General features: G+C 45.2%; 1 long non-coding RNA gene across 3 annotated transcripts; it reads right to left on the minus strand.

Moving 5' to 3' along the window:
- Positions 1-4735: 4735 nt before the first annotated feature.
- Positions 4736-7981, minus strand: LOC109762744 (uncharacterized). Of its 3 annotated transcripts, none has more exons than XR_002232772.4 (5): positions 7554-7981; positions 5949-6747; positions 5267-5344; positions 5128-5178; positions 4736-5029 (listed from the first exon to the last, which is right to left on the minus strand). It is a non-coding gene; the product is annotated as an uncharacterized lncRNA (long non-coding RNA). The 3 variants fall into 3 exon arrangements; XR_005762913.3 differs by having other exon boundaries at positions 5245-5344; XR_005762912.3 differs by having other exon boundaries at positions 5949-6042; positions 7554-7960.
- Positions 7982-26271: the final 18290 nt, after the last annotated feature.

The following is a 26271-nucleotide window of genomic DNA, read 5'->3' on the forward strand; positions in this document are numbered from 1 at the left end:
CCGTGACACCTCTTCCTCCTCCAGTAGCGCTTGGCGAAGCCCTGCTGGAATCCCGCTGCTTCCACCACCACGCCGTCGTGCTGCTGGATCTCCATCAACTTCTCCTTTCCCCTTGCTGGATCAAGAAGGAGGAGACGTCTCCGCTCCGTACGTGTGTTGAACGCGGAGGTGCCGTCCGTTCGGTGCTAGGATCATCGGTGATTTGGATCACGACGAGTACGACTCCATCAACCCCGTTCTCTTGAACGCTTCCGCTCGCGATCTACAAGGGTATGTAGATGCACTCCTCTCTCTCTCGTTGCTAGATGACTCCATAGATTGATCTTGGTGATGCGTAGAATTTTTTTAATTTCTGATACGATCCCCAACACCGATTGCTGGTGGGTAGGGCATGGATATAATCTTGTACCCATGGGTATATCCAAACCCGACCCGATAGTATGACTTAATGGGCAAAAATCTGCTATCCATGCACATGTGCCACTGCAATTTTACACTTTGTTATCTAAAACATGCAAAAGAAATTACACAATCCTCGTTGTAAATTTTATTAGTTGACATTCAATCCCCCCTAACACACTCGAACACCCCTTCCCTTATTTTTATCTCCTTGTTAAATGACTCTTCATTCTCATCTATTAGAAAAAATACTAAATGATCTTAGGTTGTTAGTGGACATTGATTTACCATAAGTTTATGTTTACCATAATTGAAGCCTAGCATGCCATGAGGTGAAGAATGGAAGAGCTTATATTAACGTTGTGTTATGTCTTATTTATATGTCTTGAGAGGACCCAATGGATATCCAGTGAGTATGGATATCCATCGGGTTTGGACATGGACACAACTTTTCACTCGTGGATTTTTTCATGGGCGGGCAAAGGCAGTCTTCATGGATATGGATATGGATTTGATATTGTTCAACCCGGTCCAAACCCGACCCATTGCCATCCTTAGGCAAGATGCTGCTGGTGCGTGCACCATTTGCAAGGACTGGGGCGAAGGAAGCTGTGCACCAAAGGCGATCCTGGCGGCGTTGCTGCATGCGTCGTTCGCGCCACTTCTCATCGTGATATGTCTGCTCGGGCCACAACGCCGGCTTCCAACTCCCGCATCTGTGCTTCACCCATCGGAGTGACCAACCTGTGGAGGCCGTGAACAAAGCAAATCTCCACATCTAATCCAGCTAGTAATCGTGATGTTCCTCCCTGGGCAGGGGTCCTTGTACTACGGCCGCCGAAGTCAAAGAATACCTGGGTCTGTACGCTGGGCTGCTGTTCCTTGGCCTTTCGCATGGTCTCGTCGCATCAGATCGCCAACGCCTCCATCCACACCACCTCACATGACATCTCTAGACCTAGCCGCCGCCGGTGTCAAGGGAAAGACGACACGCAATGGGGATGGGGAATAGTGACCGAAAATATCAGTGAGCCCAACCGACCGTCCACCCACAACCGTCGACACGTACCACAGCGCCATATGCGCGCAACGTTCGCTTGTCGTTGGACCCAAATCGCAACAAACCAGGAATCCACCCCCTTACAGGAGGGGCCATGACCGTAAACACCAGCCTCGATGCACCAGGAGTCTCAAATTCCTGGGAGCTTAGTAATTATAAAGATTGAGCCACCCCACACGCCAAACAGGTGAATTATGATGTCTTCGTCTCACACTACAAGAATTAAAATAGATGCCGACGGGCAAAGGCCAGAAAGCCGTTGGCATAGCCTATTCCGACGACTGGCATGAGCATACAACCGTCGTTTTCGATTCCCTCGGCAAATATCCGCTTGTGCCTACGACCTTCTTGAGCCATCGACATATATTCACCGTCGGCAAAGAAAATAGATACCACATCCGTCTAACTCTATCCCACCATGTGCCGCTGCCTATGGTGGCCCACAGACACACACGGACATGGGAATGTGAAATGCACGCATGGAGATCTTCATGGAATCATTCTACAGATTTACTAATTCTCATCTAGATAAGATTTTCTTATGTCTCATCTAAGTTGTGAACCACATGATCTAATGCTTCAAAATCCGTGCCAGTTGTTTTTGTTAGTGCAAATTTTGTGATCGTCCGTGTCGTTTCGCCTGGGTTGTTGTCGGCCGTTTTCTCCGTGGGATGGGCTGTGTTCTTTTGCAATGGGCCGCATTTTGTTGTTGTTGAGAATAGCAGTTCCTGTTTTTTCTTCTTCTCTTTTGAGTTGTTGATTGTTTTTCTGTCCCTTTGTAATGGGCCGCATTTTGTTTTTTCTTCTTCTCTAGTCTAAGCATGTAGAAAACACACGAGTCAAGCCTCTTCTTTGTTTCTCCATTTTCTTTTCATTTATTCATTTAAAATTTATGAATCCTTTGTATTTCAGAATTATTTCGTCACCGTCAGTTTCTTTTTGCAAAAATGCCTGTGTTAGTTGTATATCCATTACCAAACACAATCGATTTGATCTAGCTTGGTCCTTTTTGTGCCTCACTTGGAAGTCCACCTTCGACTCGCAACTGGGCTTGATTTTTTTTTTTGTCTGAGTCGCCAGTCCATCCTCGACTCGCAACTAGGTCCATTTTTTGTCCGAGTTGCAAGTCCACCACTGACTCTTGGGCTCGATCTGGCCTAGTCCTTTTTTGTCTTCAGTTACAAGTCAACCTTGATATTTTTTCTATCCTACGTACTTGCAAGCACGCCCTCGATTTGTAACTGGGTATGTCCCTTTTTTTGCCTCAGTTGCAAGTTCATCATCGATCCGCAACTAGGCCCAAGCTTTTTTGTGTTAGTTGCAAAGTCGCTACTCTCAAGTTGCAAGTCCGCTCTCGACTCACAAAGGGTCGGGCTCAAAGTTTTTTCCCAGTTGCAAGTCCACCATCAACTCGCAGACCTTTGTTCACACTAGTTGCAGGTCCACCCTTCACTCGCAACAAGGCCCACACTTTTTATTGCCTCAGTTGCAAGTCCATCCTCCACTCACGATTGGGTCTGTAGTAGGTGTTGTCCCACTTGTAGGTCCACCATAGACTCGCAACTGGTCCCGTAGTTATTGTTGTCATACAAGTTGCAGGTCCATCCCTCAACTCGCAACCTGGCTGTAGTTGTGTTCCAACTCAGTTCCAAGTCCACGATAGAATCACAACTTGGTGAATTTATAGTTCTTATCAAGTTTCAGTAATCAAGTTTGGTGAAGTTTTTAAAACTTTGTCAAAACGTGTTCAAGAGCGACCTTGTATCAAAACACTCGTCACAAGGAACATGGATATGCAAACAAAATATACATGGGACCTTCGGTTCAAAAGATATAATAGATTCAATTTAAAATAAAAATAAAAGGTATGGGAGACGGGGTGGATGGACTCTGCAAAAGTTGCCTCATGCAGAAATTCGCAGAGCATTAAGCCCTAAATACATACACAAGTTTTTGAATCTTCAGGCAATCCTACGACCTACAATCTGCATTGCCCCACCCATACATGCAACAAATCCATTTCCCCGGTGAGCCATTGGACACAAATCGAATGGATGGAAGAGACGTGGCTGAACCAAAATAGACGCCTGACTTATAATCGGCCTCGGATGTACCCATGGGAGGAGGAGCCAGTAGGGTGAGGTGGGGCAGCCGCCCTATCTTTATTTGTGTGAAAGAATTTATATGGGTACTAGAAAAATTGCCCGTGCGTTGCAACGGGAGAAAATATAATCATATATCTCCTTAGAGCATCTCTAGCAGACCCCGTATAATGCCTCGACCCGCAAAATAACCGTCAAAATACGGGTCCGTGCGAAAAAAGCTGTCCGATCAGACCCCGCAAACGCGTCGGACCCGTAAATATTTTTGCAGGACGCGGCAAAATTCCCACCCCAACCCGCGAAAATGCAGGTTCTCCCCCTCGCCCCGTCGGCTCCCTGTATATAGCGGGAGCGGTTGGCGGGGGGGGGGGGGGGGAGAGGGGGGATATTTCAGCCCGCGATTTTCCGCACCCACCGTTGCCGGGCCGCCGCCTACGATTCCGGCCATACCGCCGTCAGGATCACGCCGGCGGGCCGCCACACGCCTGAGATTGTCCTCCACCACTTCCTCCTTCCTCGACCGGTCGGAAAGTTGCAGATCGGCGGTTGTTTGTCGCGGCCGCTGGATTTGGCGTTTTCGGCCACCGGCGGCTGCGCCAAGCCATGGATTGGTCGGAGAGCACCCCGCACAGCCTCGGCAAAGCCCCAACGCCACATGCAGGTAGCCAGGTAGTGGTTCGTCCTCTAGCCGCCGTCGTCGGTTTGCCGGCAAGGACTCGGCCGGCCGTCGCCCGGGCTCAGCGCTCACGCAGCAGCTCATCGGCTCGCCGATGTGGCTCATATAGTGCGACAATTGCACACATACGGTGTTGTGGCTAACATCTAGCAATGCCGCAACACCCCAGATGGGTATTCTTCAAATACGAAAACGACGGGGTATGTTCTTGTTTTCATTCGGCTTTGTCAACCTATTCAGTTCAATTTCGGTAGTTTATTGAGATGGTCATGTGTGTAGGAAGGTGGATACTCATTTTGGTATTGGGAAGAAGAAATGTTTTTTCATACCCGAAATTGAAATGCAAATTACTGATTTACGGGCCGGCGCAGGCGGCGGCCGAGCAGACCCCACAAAGCGGACCCGTAAAAGAGGATTTGCCGGCCAGCGCAAAGCGGGCCTGTAAAAATGGATATTCGGCCCCCGCGCCGGCCCGCAAAGCCATTTTTCCTCAAACTGTAAACACACTTAGCGGGTCAGCATTATACGGGGTCTGCCTCTTGGCCCAATAAGCATGGCCTAAACACCAAAAAAAATTGCAAAAAAAAATTGCTCAAGTAATCAAAAGTACAATCTGCCATTACAGTACTGAAGATATTACATGGGCAAGATCCCAGCCAACATGCAGTTCTTTGCTGTGAGCGACCAAGAGCACTGAGCTCATGGATGGCTCCAACTTGCGAACGAGCCACCTTGTCAGTACTTCTCTATCTCCTTGGACCAAGGCTGGCTATGCTTTGGCACGATCTGTGGCTGCATAATTGCAGTGTGTTGCAACGGGTGATACCATGTTAAAATGTTGTCAGTTCTCAAAAAATAATGTTGCCAAAGCAGTGAAAGGAAAAGGCTACCTGTGAAATTATTTCTTGCTGCAGTTGGTTGTGAGCAGAGAATCAAGTTATCTGTAACAAGAGAATCAAGTTTTCTATAAGAAAAGGAAACTAAGTTAAGCCATGGGTGTACTTTACTTTTAAGTCCTGAAGCCTTTACTTTAAGCACTGATGTTGTGCATGGAAGCTCATGCTGGAATACCTTTAGCTGCATATTACACCACAAATAGCTTCCCTGCTGCAAAAATTATAAGTGTCACTTCCAAGGTTCAAACAGTTCTTTGAATTTACCATCTTATAAAACAATGTATATGACCTTAATGTAAACATGTCTTAAAATAGTTCATGCACGGGCTATAATAACATATGAAGAACAGATCCGTTCCAAGATTCACATGGTTTTTGAACCATCTATCATAGCCAAGAAGATTTGAATCGCAGAAAATGGGGCAGCACTAAGATGCAGATTTTTCAATAAATCATTGCACTGTAGTTTGAATCCCTGTGCAGAACGAAATTCATGTTCAATGAAATCCTATTAACCCAATGCCATAATCCAAGATAATCTACCGAATTGCATTATTGAACATGAGAACTTATTCTTGGAATATGTCAAAAAGGAGATCAGACTCCATCAAGAATAGGTTATTTAGAAAATAAAATACATGTCAATTGCAATAAAAAAATCTTCAAAGCACGTTTGACATGACAATTTGGCTGTCACAAATGCCAAATAAATTACAGCCGATAAAGAAAACATCATGTAGCTAGAGAAAATGGACTTGAAAGAACTATGTGACAGTAAATAGGAAAGAAGATAGTTTAGTCGGCAAGGCACATACAATCGCACCAACAGGAAAGAAATCCATCTCCATCGATCAAAGTTGTTCTTCTTCTGTCGAGATACGACGAGCGAGCTATCTTTGAAAGAGTTACCTGACAGTAAATAAGAAAGAAGATAGTTTAGTCGGCAAGGCACATACAATCGCAACAACAGGAAAGAAATCCATCTCCATCGATCAAAGTTGTTCTTCTTCTGTCGAGATACGACGAGCGAGCTATCTGTATGTAGTGGAGTACACATACAGCATAGTTAGTGCAGAGATGCCCTCATGCCCATCGTTCATCAATCGACTCAAAAGAAAAGGTTCCGACCAAGCAAGCATGAGAACCCCAACCTCTCACAGTCCACAGAAGAGCTATATAGCCTACAACATATCCTTGCTACGCAGTGCGCCCCAAACACTGGCCTTTTTCATCAGAGAATGAACTTGTACTTTGGTAAGTGATTAATCACATCCACAAGTCAGTTTTATTCCATGGAATTCGATGGCAGCCTGCTGCCTCGATTTGGTGCTCTGTCATTCTGAAGAAACATTGTGTATTCCTATGCTAACTTCCAGGGGAAGACTGAACACAAAGTATTTCATGGTCAGAAGCAATGTCAGAATAGCATCTGCCACGAGGGTATTTCTTCCTGTAGTACAAGAAACCATATGCCGGCGAGAAGCCAACTTCTTCAATCAATTTGACTAACTCATAAAAGGAGATATCTTTTCTGTCCATGAATCCTTCTAGAACTTTATGTTGTTGATTCTCATCTTGATAGAAAAGGCAAATTTTCCAGCTTTCCACAGCCATCTACAATGACATGGACGTAAGGAGCATCAGCACCAAACTAACCTTACAGTGGCATGAAGTGAAAAGAAGGTTGGCATGTTATTGTAACGATCTAGGATTAATTCATACAGAAATGGAGGGAAATATATCAGCCTTGTGCACTTTGTATGTTCAGTGTTTGCAGAGTGTACGCACAAGCACCTTGGGCACTTTACGTGATGTACGATGAAAATTTCAGAGTATATGAACTTTTAAAAATTCAGTACTAATCAGAGTACAAGATCTGGGGCCCCCAATTTTGCATCACTGCTGCATATATCAATACTAATCAGAGTACTAAGAATCTCATAGTACTATGAGTATTGCAGAAGATGTATTATTAATTTCAGAGTGCAAGATCTAGTGCCCGGCCCCAACTCTGTATAAGTACTCCATATATCAGTACTAATCGGGGGATTATAGCCTAAAACCAGGGGATTAAAGACTGAAACGTTTAACCGCAAAGAAGGGGGGAAAAGGCAGCCAACATGTCACAAATATCTTCAAGAGATGCAGAATATACATGCCAGTGCGATAGGATTGAAAATATTCAGAGAACATGGTACTGTTTTGCCATGCAACAATTCAGACTATAAATCATACTCGTACCAGTTTAGCACAATTACTAATGATTTCAGCGCACCCTCTATTCTTATCCTAGATTCACCACTGGCTGATTAACTACTTGCTACGCACTAATACCTAGTACCAAATTCAGAGAGGAAGACACAGGGAGGAGGAAGAGAATCAGTCAGGATTCATAGTAGGGAGATGAGAGTAGAGGATACCAGCTGCGAGAATTGTGCTAGTCCTGCCGGAGCTGAAGATGGACGATGCCGTCGCCGCAATGATGCAAACCACATTGAGGCAGATCTTGGCAGCAACGATTCAATCGGGCGTTGCCGGGCGGGCAGGCGGATGGGTGGGCGCTGAAGGGCGGCGTTGGATAAGGACGTGGTGGGCGTTGGAGGGGTGGCGAGGTGGCCGCTGAAGGGCGGCAACGGAGGCCGCCGAACTGGGGCTTCCTATTGGATGAGGTGGTTGGGGCGGCATCCATTGGAGGGGAGGAGGGGTTGGGTTGCGGCGGAGGCGGCGAGCGGGCTGAGGTGCGACCGCGGAGGCGGCGAGCGGGCTGAGGTGCGGCCGCGACGGCGATGGGGCTGAGGTGTGGCGGCGGCGAGGGGGAATAGCTCGGCCTGTTGTGTATTTTTTCATCGAACCGTTTTTTCCTTCAGTGTGCCAGATTAACGATGGATTGCCGGTTGAATAACTAAAACATAAGAGACTTTTTCAAAAAAGGCTGCGACGGTGAACCCGACAAACTCAACCCGTGCTTTTCTACGGAGCGAACCCAAATTTTCAAGAACCACAACTGGCCGATTTGCTCTCGTAGCTAGTAATTCAGCAACCAGTCCCATCTTCCATCACCGATGCATCCCTCCCCCTCCCCCACTCAGCGGTTCCCTCCCATTTACTTTGGTCAGTTACATGCCATCTCTCCTCAATCCCCCTCCCCCTGACCACTTACACTTTTAGCCGCAACCGTATGATCAATCTTATTGTCGTCTTTCTTCACGTGCCTGTGCTTGAGGGGCACGTGATCAACGCGAAACTCTTGCTACCCACTGATCTACATGCCATTCTTCTCTTTCCTCCTCACAGGGTTGACCACTGCCACCATGGTACGCAACAGGCGGCTACACGGCCGGCCTTCCGATTCACCACCGCGAGCAACATCGGCACACAACTACGCAACAGGCGGCTACACGGCCGACTTTTCATTCACCACGGCGAGCAACATCAACACACAAAACTGCAAACTCTCACAGTGGGGCCTCCCACTCAATTTCTCTACCACAAATTACAAGCAGTGGGAAATAAATCACCCCAGACAAATAAAACAAAATTGTGACAGACCCTTGTAGAAACTAACAAAATAAGGAGAGTTGCATACACATATCAGCATAGATGTCATTGTTCTACATATATACACTAAATTTGCACACGGAGAAGAAGCGGTAGAAAGTAAATAAAAATATGATGAAATTGCACCTGATTCTTAAGTGTACGTAACTCTGCATATGAGGCATGATCCCTCTACCTCTGCAAGCATAGCAGGAAGAGTAATTAAGTGCTAATTAAAGCTTCATACTGTAGCTTGAGCACAATAGTAATTAAATCCAGTCTAAGCTAGCTTTGTTGGCATATGTGCACTTGCAGAACTATGTAATCCATATAAAAAATACAACATGCAATGGGAGGGACTTGCATTGTATCAGATGCACTGGCACTGTGCATATACATTGCTATATGTACGATGAAATTAAAAAAAATGTGAAGAGAAACAAATAGAATACGTGTGTAATATATGTAGAAATACTACTGTTTGGGAGCTGCCTCGAGTGTTAGCCAGCGTGCAGCCGTTCCCGAACAGGTTGTACTCGCCGCTGTGCTTTGGCTCCGCAGCAGTGCATGCTCAGGCTGTCAGGCAACTGCTGGAATGCTGGTTTTCGCATCACGGCCCGATGCAGCCGCTCGCTGCGTTGCTGGCTGCCGCTGGTGTGCCGGTGCCGAGCCTCAATGCCATTGCCATCTGATGCGCGTCGCCGGCTCTCACCCGCATGCCTCCGCCTCCCGTGCGCTGTCGCAAGCATCACACGTCTGCCTGCAGGAGTCGCTGCACCGCTCCTGACCGTCACCACCATGCACCAACGGCAACCGTGTTCTCGAACAGCCCACGCGCCTTGGCCTACCTGGCCGCGAGCATCGCGTTCTTGGCACCACTGCGATGGGCCAAGGCCGCGTCGCATGCACCATCGTGCAGCCGTGCCACCACGAGCCGTTCTGCCGCCCAAGTGCCCAGGCCACGCCGGCCAGCAAGAAACACCGCGAAAGTCGCTCTACCGAGTGCCGCGAGCCACCATCGCTCATATGCGCGAGCGGCGACGCGTGCTGGCCGACCGTTGCCGTGTCATCACTGACACCACGGCGTTCGCTTTTATCAGTCGAACAGGTCCATCTCTATCAGAGCAGCCATGCGCCGTCGTTGTCGCTCCCTGTAGATGAGGGAGACACCATAGCACCAAGACCCAGCCGGGGCTAGTCCTTGTTGTCGACGTCCTCGTAGTCCCCACCGCGGCTCGAGGAGCTTGCGCTGGCTGCTGCCTGTAGGAGATATGCCCTAGAGGCAATAATAAATGATATTATTTATCTCCGAGTTTATAATTATGTTTATGTTCCATGCTATAACTGCAATGATTCTCGAGTCTGCAATATCCACGAGGCTCGGAGGAAGACTCATATGCACGTGTGGAATAATAAACGGTAAGAAGTATTCCTAGTCTGGCCTCTAAGACTAGCTCAAGTGTTGCATGATGGTTCTGTTTTCCTGATCATGGGCATGTCTATGCCAGCAATTTTGAGGGCACAATGTTAAGAGAACATTTGTGTTGAATCGACCCGGATTGATGTTATGCTAAGAGATTCATTCGTCACAAGTTAATGGTTTATAACACAGAGATAGTTAATGTTTGCATAATTCCTTAGACCATGAGAGTATCGAGTTTTTTCATGCTTGCTTCATGAACTTTGGGGTTTGTTAAACGTCATCCGTAACTGGATGGCTATTACGGCGGCTTACGGGTTCATGGGAAAGTATGTTAAATAACTTGATAGCTCGAGATTGGGATTTGCTCCACCGACGATGGAGAGATATACTCGGGCCCACTCGGTGTTACGGTGTCCATCATCGTCTGGCCAGACACTTTGTGATTTGATCACGGGGATGCCGGAACACGAAACGAGAAAAGAGAACAAAACCGGTAACGAGGTAACTTGCATAGTGGACAAAGTGTTGGCCCACGGGGATGCAATAAATCTCACCTCAGGTGTTTGTGATATATCGTGAAGCAACAGGAATAGCTCACCTCAACTGGAGGTTCACTCGAATATTCATTCGTGTGGGTATAGGGGTCAATATGGGTGTCCACGGCTCCGATGTTGATCATTGATCGGAAGGGGTTCCAGGTCATGTCTATACTTCACCGAATCTATAGGGTCACATGCTTAAGGGTCATCTATCTGCTGAATACTAGACAGGGAGTCTGAGAGAAAATCGCCGAAAAAGTTTCGGACACCGAAAAGTTTCGGACAGCGGAATCGTACCGCAGAGAGAGGTCACCGGATGAGTTTCGGTGAAACCGAAAAAGTTGTTTCGGGGTATGCCATTAAGTCAAAATGGTTTTGGCACATGCGTGATAATTCTTGGAGGGTGCCAGAATCATTCTGGAAACTTTTTGGAATTTTCAGAAATAAAAACCGAAAATGTTTCGGAGCTGCCGGTACCGCTTTGGCTGTTTCTCGCAGATGAAATTCACTAATCTGAAATTGTTTCAAAACGAATCCAAAATCATTTTAGTGGGTACTGGAATTATTCTAAGACCCACAGAAATATTTTTGGATTTAGTGGACGCGAAAAATTGTCTTCATGAATAGTGAAAACACATTCTTATTTGCTTTTCGCAGATGAAAATCACTAAACCGAAATTGTTTCGGAACGCGTTGAAAATTATTTTAGTGGGTACTGGAAATGTTCTGAGCCCACATAAATATTTTCAGTTCGAACGGACGCTGAAAAATGTCGTCATGAATAGTGAAAGTGCTTTTTTGCTTGGCTTCTTGGAGAAGCCACCTTGAGGGCCTTTTTGGTATTTCCCCCCTTGGCTTCTTGGAGAAGCCACCCTTGGGCTTGGCCTATAAATAGGGGTGGAGGGGGCTGCCTAAAGGATCATCCCTTCTCACATACAAGTGCCATGCAATGATCTGGCTTCCCTCTCCCTCCCCGCGAAATAGTTTCGTAGAGCCGAAAGGCTTTCTGGGTTCCGACAGGAACTAGTTCTAGACGGCGAAGCCCTGCCGGATAGATGACACCGTATGTGTGCAACTCTGTAGAGAGATCGTAGTTTCGGTCTTAGTTCGTGAGTGCCTCCCGACGGGCTGTCCATGTGACCGTCCGAGTTTCGAAGGTCCTCCCGAAGGGCTGTCCGAGTGACCGTTCGAGTTTCGAAGGTCCTCCCGAAGGGCTGTCCGCGACACCGTCCGGGGGGCTGTTCGACCGCCTCCCGGACGGCTGTCTGAGGAGCAGATGAGGGTATACATCCTCGCGGTTGGGAGGTTGTAAATCCTAGCTGCGGGGATCTGCACCGCCGATCGTCATCGACTCTACTTCCCGCTGCGCTACGAGTCGGTAACGAAAAAGATCAAACCATGTATGCAGTCTCCATAGTGGTCCTGGGCTGGTGCGTAGGTCGGAATTTTTTTGTTTTCTGCTGCGTTACCCTATAGTGGCATCATGAGCCGTGCTATGCGTAGATGCAGGTTGCGATCTACAATACATAGAGATGTATGGGTATTGCATAATATAATTTTGGAGTGGATGAGATCTATTGCTGAAAATTATTTATGCGGGTGACAGATGAAATCTGTTACCCGACGTTCTTGTTGCTTCCCTAGAATTTGCGTTTGCTAAATCTCGACACAGCATGGTGGAATTTGACAAAGTTTTGGCAATCCGTGATCCTGATTGATCATGGAAGTGCTATCAGTTCTTTGGGTTCTCCCATAGTCAAAAGAAAGATGAAATTCGCAGATGAAATGGCATTGCAGATATGATCTGCACGGGGGTCATGCGTATGACGAAGTTTAGTATGGGGCTCGGGATTTAATTATCCCGTGTTTCATACACCCCGAGATGTTAATCTAGCAACCTGAATAATCATACTTGATGATAAAATGTTGGTAGCTGCGGTTTAAGTCAAAACCTTAGAAGCCACGTAAAATAAATTTTGCATAAACCGATTATAGGCGTGTAACTTGGTTTTGCAGGATGTGCATGTGATGTGGTATAGCAGTGCTCATACTAATTCGATTATGTATGAGATGACTATATGATGTAATTTAATTAACATGACCTGCGTGTCATGATTCGGCATGATGGCTGGAGCCATATGATTGCACTTTAATGACCTGCGTGTCAACCTTGTTGTAATGCATTATTTTCTTAGCTATAGAGATAGCAATATTATCTGGTGCATCGACAAGGTGGTGGCAATCTTCGCGAAGGTGAACACCGACGTGAATGCCGAAGACGAAGAAATGAAATACTTCTCCGTCAGAAAGGGCTATACCATATCATGCTATTATGAATTGCCTGAGATGTTTATCCCTTATAATGCACCCTTCTTGATTGCGCGGTAGTCGCTTTTATTAGGGTGATCTCTCACTTAAAATATCAAGTAGTTAGTGTTCTCCCAAGTGTAGCACCGTCACGGCACCTATCTTTTCGGGGTGCACCATGGATGCATGGGTACGAACGATTAGAGAAGTGTGAGGCGGGTGAGGTCAGACCTCGCAGCAAGATCACTTGGTTGTCTTGACGTTCATGGCAGGATCGTCCTGAGCTCGGAACACACGCATCGAAAGATGAGCAAGAGTCACATAGAGATGTGATCGGCAAGTTGGCCTACCGATTAAAATTCCCATTATGAGATGATGATTCTATGGCGATGAATTGAAGTCTGGATCTTGTATCACTCAAAATTAATTGTGAGAGATATTGATTTGAGTGGGAGCGCACTGTTGAATTAACATATTTAATTCTCAGTGCAATTAATTATGAACACTGTCTAAGTGTTTCTTGCATAATAGTTGTAGAATAATGGCTCGCATTTCCACCTTCCCTATTAAAATTGAATAGCTGTTAAATATCTGGTTAAAACTTTACGATTGGTAACGTAATATGAGGATTGTCCTCAAAAGTGCCGAGAAGGACTTTGTCCTATCGCATGCTTTCCGTATCCTCCTGCTAATGCTATGGATCATGTGACTCTCGTCCTTCGATCCAAAAGCTAGAATTCTGTTACGGTCAAGTGGAATATGTTTGCTTCCATGAAACCCAAACTTCGAAAGTTGGGATAGTTATATGATATTCATGGAACTGAAAATTATTTTCAGATACAAACAAAGCAATGTTTGTTTGCAAGTATTAGTAAAAGTGTTTACTATGCATTTGACTGTTGGGAAAGGGATCCAGAAGAACGCCTGTCATATAATAAAAGGTGAATAAAACAACAACTTAAAGAGAAAGGAAGTGTCCAAAGGGTGTTAGTATGACTTACACGCCTAGGAAGTCCGGGGCTAATGCCACTCTTAAGTTGGGTGCTTCTTCTGAGAGTAGGAGAAATACTAAAAGTTAAACTGTTAGAAGTATAAAGGCAAAAGGAAAGAAGACTGGAATATCCAGCTCATGTATGAATGTCATACAAGTTTTTGATGTATAGAAGGCTGGTCAAAGATATAGTTCTTGCGAATTATGGTTAAACATGTTAATCACTAATTCTTGGGTATTGTGAGTTCATCACAAAAATGCCCGCTCGATTGCATTCTGTTGCAACTCGATGTAAGAACTACTATGGCCTGAAAGACTAGCTAGAAATGAGGTTAAGGTATACACAGGGAACATAGTAAATGTTACTATACCTTCCATCGGTGTATTGCCGTCTGTATTTATTTTCATAATTCATTTAGAGTTTTACAAACTCTATCCCATTGCATAAGGTATCTTGCAAGAAGGTTGTTCATAAGAGAACTTTTTATGTTCGATGTTATGAATAACACAAGGGCCATACTTTCATTATGAATGAGATGTATGTTATGAATATTGATAATAATACAATACCTCTGGGTTTACTTTCATAATTCATTTTAGAGTTTCATACACTCTAGCCCATTGCACAATGTTTGTTGCAAAAGAGTTGTTCATAAAAACAACAATTGTTGTTAAGTATTATGAATAACATAAGGGCCATACTTCCATCCAAGATGGCATGTATGTTATGAATATTGATGGTAATATGATACATCCATAACACTGACGCTAAATGTCGCAAGACTAAAAGAATACCACACAAGTGTGGCACTACATTTGGTCACATTGGAGAAACCCGCATGGAAAATTCCATTCTGATGGATTTTGAAGTCTTTTTGATTTTGAATCATCTGACACTTGCAACTTTCATCTGAAAAGTGAAGTGACTAAAATACCGTTCACAGGCCATAAGGAACGAACAACAAACTTATTAGCGATCATACATTTGATGTGTGTAGTCCGATAAGTGTTGTTAGTGGTGGATTTATTTATCTTCAGAAATGACTCAAGTAGATATATGGATATTTACTTGATGAGTCGTAAGTCTGGATCTTTTGAAATCATTCGAAAGGTTCTCAAAAATGAAGTAGAAGTTATTGTAACAAGAAAATTATGTTTCTGCAATTTGATTGCACAAAGGAATATTTGAGTTACATGTTTAGCGAATGTCTGATGAGTTGTGAAAGGGGTTTCATAAACTTGCACCTCCCGGAACACCGCTGCAAGTGGAAAGTCCGTGGAGATGTAATCAAACCATTTATGACATGGTAAGGTGAAAGATGACATAAATAAATTTGCCATTATCCCTTTTAAAGTGATGCTTTAGAGACTGCGGCTTTTACACTGAAAAGAGCTACATCGGGTCTGTTGAAATGAAGCCATGGTATGGTACGCCCAACCATGTTATATCTTTTCTTAACATTTGGAATATGGGGCTTGTGTAAAAGGTTACAAACCTATTCCAAATCAGACAAGTGCTACTTTGTAGGTTGTACCAAAATGTTGGGTATTCCTCCCTCACTATACCGAGGCAAATAGTTTTGCCGCGAAACGGTGTGCTTTTAAAGAGAATGGTTCTTTCAAAAAGGTGAGTGGGAGAATAGTGCAACTCGACGAGATAAACAGTATCTACGTCATCAGATCAAAGGAAAGAGACCTTGGAAGTAATTCCAGAGTTTCCTACTGCGACTGATACGGAAGTCTCTACAATAAAATGTATGAACTTCGGTCGAACTTGCAGCTGAACCACGTAGGCAAGGCTCGTGCAAACCTCTCAGGTGCGCAAACGAGATATTGTTGTTAGACAACATTATACCTACGATACACAAGGAAGCGTTGATGGGCCCTGACTCCGGAATTGGCTAAATGCCAATACAACCCGAGTTAGTTTCCATATAAGTGATTCAAGATTAAAACCTTGATACATCTTTCGGAAGACTTAGAGTCTAACGAATATTTATGGAACTTAAAACTGATACGGATAAAATGTTTTATCCATAAAGCTCGACTTGTTGAAATAACAAGTTCAAGAGTTGACTACGATGAGGTTGTTTTCATCATAGCGATGCTTAAAGTCGGTTCGGGTTGAACTAGCAATTAATACATATTTCAATCATGAGATATGAAACATGGATGATAGAAGGATTTCCATCTGATGGAAATGAAAGCTAGGACTTGTATATGATACAGTCCAAAGTAATTTGTCAATCCAGAGGATGCTAGTAGGTATGCAAACTTCAGAGTTCCAGTAATGGACAGAAGAGAGCAAAATGGAGTTGGAATCTTCGTGTTTTGATGAAATGGTCAAAGGGGTTTTGACTTCATCAATGGGTAACGAAGATGCTTGTAATTCAAGAAAGTAAGTGGGAGTGTAATAATATTTCTAAAAACCTTATGTGGTTGGCACATTGGTAATTGGAAATAAATTTCTTGACACAAATTAGGACTTCATTTGAAAATAGTTTTTCGATGAAGTGCTTAGGCTAAATAGCCTCAATATTAGGCATGATGATCTATGGAGATAGATTTACCTAATGGGGCTAAGCAATGAATACATATTGACAAGATGCTAAAACCTTTTAGCATTTAAAACGCCAAGGAGTGATTCTTGCCAAAGTCACATGGAAAGAGTTTTTGCAAGACTCGGTGTCCCAAAACACTGATGAGTAAAATACATGATGCAGATTCCACACACTTTTATGTTTGGATTAATCATGTATTCCATGGTATGTAAAACAACCAGATATGTCTGATACTCCCAAGGTGTTGCGAGTATGGATACCAAAGTGATCAAATTACTGATCATGGGACAACAGTGAAAGATGTCACAGAGTACTAGAGTAAGTACTGATGACATGGTTTTCTCGCAAGCAGAGATCATGAAGAGTTCGTTGTAAAATGTTACATCGATACAGTCTTCATCTTTTCTCCATGCGATTTTCGATTTAAATTAAGGGTTTTGTGTAACACACAATGTGGTGGCACAGTTAGTTGGAATTTGTGCAAACTATTTACTGTGGCGAATTCTATAACAAGGGCTAAGTATGTTGACGCTTTAGAAGCGACAAAGAAGATGTTGAATCATATAGTTCATTCATGAACTTAGTATAGTTCCAAGATGGCTTTTGACAATGGGACACTACTGCAGGTAGTTGCTCCATAACTCAGTCTGAGGAATCCAGGTTCAACCTGTGATTCACATACATACAAAGCCAAGTCCACACAAAATATGAATTTTGTGAAAACGTGAAAACGTGAAAACGCAAGGACATGCAAAGATACACACGGAACTGAAGTCGTCAGATCCGTTGGACATCAGGCTATACCACAAGCGAAGCATATTTACACTGGTGTGCCACAGGTGTGAAGTGCATCAGCATAAGCTAGATTATTGACTCTAGTGCAAGTGGGAGTCTGTAGGAGATATGCCCTAGAGGCAATAATAAATGATATTATTTATCTCCGAGTTCATAATTATGTTTATGTTCCATGCTATAACTGCAATGATTCTCGAGTCTGCAATATCCACGAGGCTCGGAGGAAGACTCATATGCACGTGTGGAATAATAAACGGTAAGAAGTATTCTGGCCTCTAAGACTAGCTCAAGTGTTGCATGATGGTTCTGTTTTCCTGATCATGGGCATGTCTATGCCAGCAATTTTGAGGGCACAATGTTAAGAGAACATTTGTGTTGAATCGACCCGGATTGATGTTATGCTAAGAGATTCATTCGTCACAAGTTAATGGTTTATAACACAGAGATAGTTAATGTTTGCATAATTCCTTAGACCATGAGAGTATCGAGTTTCTTCATGCTTGCTTCATGAACTTTGGGGTTTGTTAAACGTCATCCGTAACTGGATGGCTATTACGGCGGCTTACGGGTTCATGGGAAAGTATGTTAAGTAACTTGATAGCTCGAGATTGGGATTTGCTGCTCCGACGATGGAGAGATATACTCGGGCCCACTCGGTGTTACGGTGTCCATCATCGTCTGGCCAGACACTTTGTGATTTGATCACGGGGATGCCGGAACACGAAACGAGAAAAGAGAACAAAACTGGTAACGAGGTAACTTGCATAGTGGACAAAGTGTTGGCCCACGGGGATGCAATAAATCTCACCTCAGGTGTTTGTGATATATCGTGAAGCAACAGGAATAGCTCACCTCAACTGGAGGTTCACTCGAATATTCATTCGTGTGGGTATAGGGGTCAATATGGGTGTCCACGGCTCCGATGTTGATCATTGATCGGAAGGGGTTCCAGGTCATGTCTATACTTCACCGAACCTATAGGGTCACACGCTTAAGGGTCATCTATCTGCTGAATACTAGACAGGGAGTCTGAGAGAAAATCGCCAAAAAAGTTTCGGACACCGAAAAGTTTCGGACAGCGGAATCGTACCGCAGAGAGAGGTCACCGGATGAGTTTCGGTGAAACCGAAAAAGTTGTTTCGGGGTATGCCATTAAGTCAAAATGGTTTTGGCACATGCCTGATAATTCTTGGAGGGTGCCAGAATCATTCTGGAAACTTTTTGGAATTTTCAGAAATAAAAACCGAAAATGTTTCGGAGCTGCCGGTACCACTTTGGCTGTTTTTCGCAGATGAAATTCACTAATCTGAAATTGTTTCAGAACGAATCCAAAATCATTTTAGTGGGTACTGGAATTATTTTAAGACCCACAGAAATATTTTTGGATTTAGTGGACGCGAAAAATTGTCTTCATGAATAGTGAAAACGCATTCTTATTTGCTTTTCGCAGATGAAAATCACTAAACCGAAATTGTTTCGGAACGCGTTGAAAATTATTTTAGTGGGTACTGGAAATATTCTGAGCCCACATAAATATTTTCAGTTCGAACGGACGCTGAAAAATGTCGTCATGAATAGTGAAAGTGCTTTTTTGCTTGGCTTCTTGGAGAAGCCACCTTGAGGGCCTTTTTGGTATTTCCCCCCTTGGCTTCTTGGAGAAGCCACCCTTGGGCTTGGCCTATAAATAGGGGTGGAGGGGGCTGCCTAAAGGATCATCCCTTCTCACATACAAGTGCCATGCAATGATCTGGCTTCTCTCTCCCTCCCCGCGAAATAGTTTCGTAGAGCCGAAAGGCTGTCTGGGTTCCGGCAGGAACTAGTTCTGGACGGCGAAGCCCTGCCGGATAGATGACACCGTATGTGTGCAACTCTGTAGAGAGATCGTAGTTTCGGTCTTAGTTCGTGAGTGCCTCCCGAAGGGCTGTCCATGTGACCGTCCGAGTTTCGAAGGTACTCCCGAAGGGCTGTCCGAGTGACCGTTCGAGTTTCGAAGGTCCTCCCGAAGGGCTGTCCGCGACACCGTCCGGGGGCTGTTCGACCGCCTACCGGAGGGTTGTCTGAGGAGCAGATGAGGGTATACATCCTCGCGGTTGGGAGGTTGTAAATCCTAGCTGCGGGGATCTGCACCGCCGATCGTCATCGACTCTACTTCCCGCTGCGCTACGAGTCGGTAACGAAAAAGATCAAACCATGTATGCAGTCTCCATAATGGTCCTGAGCTGGTGCGTAGGTCGGAAATTTTTTGTTTTCTGCTGTGTTACCCTACACTGCCTTCTCACCACGATGCTCCTCGGCGACCTGGCCAGGAAAGACCAGCTACCCTACGTGCACACACGGGGCAAGCGAGCTTCGTGACGTCTACGACCGCGTCTCTAATCCGTCGCAGGGGCCGCCCGTTCGCATCCTCTGCTGCGGAACTCCTCGTGATCTTTGAAACCCTAAAGAAATCCTCGTGTACTTTTTTGTCCAATCCATGATCGCCCCCTTCTCTTTACCGAGCCGATCTATGGGAGCAGTTAGAAAGGCGTGGAGAGATGCAGAGTTAGAATCCAACTGAGGTATGCGTCCAGTGTCCTGAGGTGTCACGGGAGGAAAAACTGAAGTTGATCTAACTACAACGCGTAACGGACGGACGGACCGACAACAATTAGGGAGTAAGCAATTAAGTACCACCTCGCGTATATATCTATTTATAAACTAAAAGCGTAAATTCACGGGAAGAAGCGCATTGTGACGGTGAACCCGACAAAGTCAATCCGTGCGTTGCAACGGGGATAATACTTATCTCTCTCCCTCCATCTCTCCCTCGGTGTTGATGCTTTCGATCTTCTTGAGCAAGTGTATAGTGTTAGATCTTGATGCTCCTCTAGAAGGCAGCACTCATATTGTTGTACATAAATCAATGTAAATAATTAAGGAGCAAAGTCATATAAATTCAACCAAAATGTTACAAAATAATTTAAACCAATATGATATTTCTTTTTCTTTGTGTCTCGAGAATCCAGTGATTTGTTGTACATGGAGCAGAGTACAAAATGTGCCCCCAAAATGATAAATAAAGTTACGATCAAAATTTCTAGAGATTAAATTTAACTTTCTACATCTCTTAATTATCGAACCAAGTCAAAATCAAGCTCTCCAAAGTTGCTTACACCAGTAATCTGCGCAAACATGTGCCCATTGTGCTCTCAAATAAGTTCCACAATATCATTTGTACACGTATGTCCATCTTATAGTTCGTATAATCCTCTTATAGTCATGTTTTACAGCTTGAGGCTAACAATTCTTTCAACCTAACATCGTCTATATGCCCCTTATGTCGTACATTGTGCTACTGTAAATTTTCTCTGAAAATGTAATGCATTCCACTTTCACATGGTTCGTTTAGCTATCGCAGATGGCCCAATATGGTTGATTTATTTTATTAGCACCTAGAAGTACACTAAGTCATGAAAATCAACAATGTTCTTAATCAAAGAAGAATTGAAGAGCTAAGTACTAAATTACTAACGTTCAGATTCTCTGTGCCCATAGCATCACTGCATGACCTCCAAAGAAGTAAGGAGTTAGCTTAGAGGAGGCACGCCACGGCCATCAGGTGCAGCACATACACCACCTCATACCAAGCATACGCCACCGGCATGGATGCTCATGCAATCAGACCATGAACATACTCTGAACATTTATCTCAGCCTTATCTCTAAACATAGGTGTAACCCAGCCTACCTCAGCATTGTGTCGTCCTCGTTAGCACAAATAAATCAGACTTTATTTCTCAGATCACTGCATGCAACGTCACGCATGATGAATCAATCAAAAAACACCATCTGAAAACCAAAGCAAAACATTGTAGGATTGGATAATAACTTTCTTTCACGAATTCTAGCTGGCATGTACTCTTCTAAAGCCTGGAGAAGATTAACAATGCTAACAGTCAAATAGAACAGGAGTAAGAGAGGAGATAGAGCAGACCGTGCAACTACACACGCAAAGAGAGGACGACAGTTCCTGCTTGAGAGTTGCGGCTTGGCATGTTCCCCTCAGATCAAGTCAATGATACATGCAAGCAGTCGGCTGCTTCTCACTTGAGGATCCGTTTGGCAGAGGCGGAAGCACCAGGCAAGTAGGACGCTGAGGCGTTCACTCCGGCGACACCGACACTGACAATGTGATCCAATCGGCGCCGGCAATTTGATCCGATTGGCGGAGTTAAAGGTATGAATTGGCCGCGAGTTTCCTTGGACCTCTATGCCACTCTGCTGCTCTCTATACTGCCTTTCGCCCTGCACATATTTGTTTTTGTATGTCCTTTCTGTCTCTTGATAAGCCCTTCCATTAAATTTATATACGCATCAGACTGCAATTCTGTGGCTGGTGTATTCGTCGTTCCACCGCCGCGCCAGCAACATGAACGCCGGCACATCCGGAAGCGGCACTGAACACGCCAGGATCTACACAGTGGCCTTCGTTTTCCCCTGGTTTGGTTGGCTGCGCTAGGCCCAACAGCAGAAGCATCACCGCGTCTCTCCTCAAAATTCGCAGGAACCTTGGGTCGACCTCGAGTATGGATTCCCTGTCGGCGCCATGCTACGTGAGGCCCAGCTGCAGCAGTCGCTCCGCATGGCCCTCGTCGAGATCGTTGGCGGTGAGCAATACGGATTCCCGGCCGGCGCCATGGTACATGAGGCGGCGTGCCTCGGGTCGGCAGCCTTGCACCCAACAGATCTTTAGGTTTATCGATTTGTTCCGATTCGATTCTAGAGATGCGATCTGAGGAAATCGAGAGGATTAATTCATCTTTATGGCGATGGCGATTGGATTGGTTCTCAGAGTCCGTATGATTCTATTCACGAGTCGGCAGGAACACGCTATGAACGAACGGACAAGAGTGGTGGGCTGAATGTAATGGGCTGACTTCATTAGCCCAAATAGATCAATAAAATAGGACTGCGGGTTTATATTAAGGAAAAAACATAAGGAGCTGTTAATTAGTACCACCTCGCCTATATGTCTAAATTCAAACTGAAAGCGTAAAATCACGTGAAGAAGCGTATTGTGACGGTGAACCCGACAAAGTCAATCCGTGCTTTATTATTAGGGAAAGAGATATATATATATATATATATATATATATATATTAGGGAAAGATATGCATCATCCGATCGCTAGCTAGCTGCTTCGTGATGAGAGCTCCTCCTGAACGGCTTGAGTGCTGAATTGGTGCTACGGCACAAAGGCGTCCACGACATGGGTCGAACCGTTAACTTGCCACACTCTCTCACTCACCTTTCTCGGGTTGATTGTTTGTATTTTCCCTCGTCTCGTTATTTCGCTCATTCTTGCGTGCTGCTAGTTCACTGTTTCAGGATAAAACGGATAGCACTAAAAAAGGGGAAAATGTTTCTTTCTTAGTTTTGAATAAAATGGTAAAAAATATAAATGTATTCACGATTTTTAAAAAAATGTGAGTTTAAAAAACTTCAAAAATTGGAAAAAAATCACGAATTTAAAGAAAAATTCAAAATCTTGAAAAAGGTTCATGAATACAAAAAAAAGAAAACTATTCATGAACCCGAAAAAGTTCATGAATTTGAAAAAAAGTTCATGAATATGAAAATAGTTCATGACTTGAAAAGATTCATAATTTGAAAAAGGTTCACAAAAACGGAAAAAACCACTTTTGAAAAAAATTTCACAGAAAAGAAAAAAAATTACAACATAAAAAAAGTTCATGAAATTTGGAGAAGGTTCACGAATCTGAGAAAAAGTGCATGGATTTTCAAAAAAGTAGACAAAATTGAAAAAAGTTCATAAATTTGAAAAAATGTTCCTGAATTCAAATTTTGAAAAGTTCATGAATTTTAAAAAAGTTCACAAGTTTAGAAAATTTTCACTAATTTGGGAAAAGTTGGCGGATTTGAAAAAATATTTCATGAATTTTAAGAAATTTCATAAATTCAAAATAGAGTTCGTGAAAAAAAAAGGAAAAGGAAAAAAAAAAAGAAAAACCGAGCAAAAGTCGTGCAAGAAAAAACCAAAAGAATAATTGCCCAAGAGAAAGAAGTAGAAGTACGCACATCATGTGATCTGTCCCAGTTGGTTACTGCGGTTGAAAATAAAACAAGAGGTTTGGAGTTTGGATCTCAACTCACGCACTACTGTTTGAAGCTTAAAAATATAAAAATAAAAATAAAAATAAATTGGCCTAGCCTAGAACGGGAGGGGGTGTGCGTCGGTTTGTGGGTAAGCCTATAATCGGCGCCCTGGGCCAAGCCTAGGAAGGAGAGGGGGTGCGTCAGTTTGTGGATGAGCCTATAACTGATGCTGAGGGCACCAAAAGAGAGAAAAAGTTCATAGCCTGGCCATCTATCGCACGTGCGTCACATTATTTGGGCCCTTAGCCGATAAACTGATGCTCCCCGTGGGGTGATCAGCGAGGCGACAACATCGGTGCACGCACGAAAAGTTGAGTCGAGCCAGCCGCTTGACAGCAGCAGAATGAACCATGTGGTTGCGGACGACGCTGAACCATTGAAGCACGAGGGCAGAGCCAGCACGAGTGTGTGTGCACACCGCACCGGGATCCAGGCCGTAGGCATGCAACGAAGACGCAGGAAAAATGAATATGGGGGCCAAATGTTCTTTAGCTTTGTTGGTGAGGGCCAGCCCATCAAACTAGACCATTTTAGCAGGAATTAATCACATGCTCTCATGCTTATTAGCAATGATGTTGGGGGAGGGGGGCAAGGCCCCTGCTGGTCCCCCTGTCTCCGCCACTGGCCGGCACAGTAAAGAAGGAGAAAGGTAAAGTCTAGAAGATGGACAAGGAAAGGAAAATAGAAAGGTATAAATTTATGAATGGATTTGCGTTGTATGATAGTTTAACAAATTACAATCTAGTTATCTTGATATTATTTGCATTACAAATTTGACGACAAAAAAATTGAATTACTTTATAGTGGCTATCGGATTGCTTTAGTTTTTATTTCATGCTTTAGAATTTGCCCCACCTTAGAAAAATTCCATCTAATGTGATCAGAGCATCTACAGCCGTACTTGCCAAATCCGACCCCTCAAACGCTCGCCGATGCGACCGGGCGCGTCCGTGGACAGTGACTGGTCACACCTCAAAATAGCTACTTTGCATCCGAGTCTCTCGTATTTCAGCCCCTAGATCCTTACAAAGCATGCAAAAGAAATCCTACATGCTACATACTAAGTACTACCCTAGCTAGCTAATCTTCGTTGTCGGAGATGTCCGCGACGTCGGTGCCGGGCGCCGGGTGGACAGCGTGTGGGACGACTCAAGATCATCCTCCTCCTGCTCGATCTCATCCATGTAGGCGAGCATCTCCTCCTCTTTCGCGGCGTCCTGCGGCTCCATCTCCTACCGACGACGGTGTCTGGCCTCCGCATCTGACTCCGAGCGGATGGAATCGAGGATGGCCCGCTGCTCCGCCTGCAGATCCGCGTCCCCAGTGTCCCCCACATCCTCCTCCCCCTGCTACTCCTCCTCCTCCTAATCCTCCTCCTCCTCCTCCCCCTCCTCCTCCGGATCCACTGCATCCGGAGGTAGCCCCGCGGCGATCCGGGCTTCGCGCCATGCCCAGATCTGCTCAAGGAGCTGCAACTAATGCTCCGCCGTTAGAAATGGCAGCCCCTTATCTGGTGGCGTGGAGGCATGGCTACTAGTGGTGGTGGTGGAGGCGGACGGAGGAAAATGTGGAGGGGTAGGGTTTTGGTGCCGGCGGTCGGCTTAAATAGTCGAGCTAGGCACTATGTGTCCCGCCGGAGCGGCGCCACGCAGCGACATCGGTCCGATGGAGGAGATAAGTTTCGGACCGCCGGGTTTCCGGGCGATTCCGCGTGGGACCCCGACGTCAGTCCGACGTAGCGGACGCGCCCGTGCGCCCCTTATCCGCCTCATATTTGACTGGATATGAGTGATGTTGGTCAGCCCGAGAGTTTGAGGCGCCAATCTGGGTCGAAATTTCATGACCGGCCAGTGACAGGGCGACCCGCCCGGCAGTGGCGGAGCTTCTCAGGGGTTAACCTAGGCAATGGCCCTCCGAGCCTATGTGAAAGTTCCTTCATATCCCTTAGTCTTAGGCCTAAATTTCTAACGAAATCAGGCCAAAGCCCATTCAGTCGCCCCTCTAGCTCATTGCCCCTCAGGTTTTCGGCCCAACCTCCGCCACTGTCACCCGGGCGTTTGAGGTGGCTTTGAGGCGCCTGGCTGTGGATGCCCTAAGTTGTGATCGAAACACATAGCAAAGATGCGGCCTCGATAGCTAGCTAGGTGATGCACGACTCTCAAGTGTGAAATGCTTGTCCCCGGTGGGCGTTACGTACATGCATGCACGCATGCACATATGTTTGGCCGGGTGCAACATATGTCACGGGTCGGCATGCATGCACAGACCTTTCCCCTGCTTCTTTTTTGTTTCGTTCGTGGGGGCCAAAAACGGCTGGTGATGCGCACGCGTAGCCTCTCTCACCATCTCTCCTCTCTGCATCACTGCATGCATGGGCCGGTCCGGTCTGAGCTTGTCTTTCTGGGGGCCATAGGCTTAGATCACGCAGGCAGTCGCGTTTCCCGAGGGAAGCCATGGCATCTACCGCTTGTACTCCTCTTCATCATCTAGCTCGCCAGCTAGCTGGTCCTTCCAAGCCAAGATAAGCTCCATGTCCCTCTGTTTCTCTTTCGTTTCTCAATGCATGCAATGCACCGCCATGTCTGTACTAGTTATGTATGTGGAGCCATGCACCGCATGCATGCAGAGCAGCTCGAGGACGACGGGCGGACGGACGGCCGTCGAAAACGACGGCATGCATCACGGGCCGTGCCATGGTGCCAATGCCTGCCTGCTGCATGGCATCTTCTGGTCCTAACTAAGCGTGCATTTGCAAACATTTTTCCTTTTCTCCTCCTTGAAACTGGCTTTCGTCCCGCTTTATAGATAAATCAACAACCTAACAGAGTAC

The sequence above is a fragment of the Aegilops tauschii genome, chromosome 7, assembly GCF_002575655.3.
Source record: "Aegilops tauschii subsp. strangulata cultivar AL8/78 chromosome 7, Aet v6.0, whole genome shotgun sequence".
Classification (NCBI taxonomy): domain Eukaryota; kingdom Viridiplantae; phylum Streptophyta; class Magnoliopsida; order Poales; family Poaceae; genus Aegilops; species Aegilops tauschii.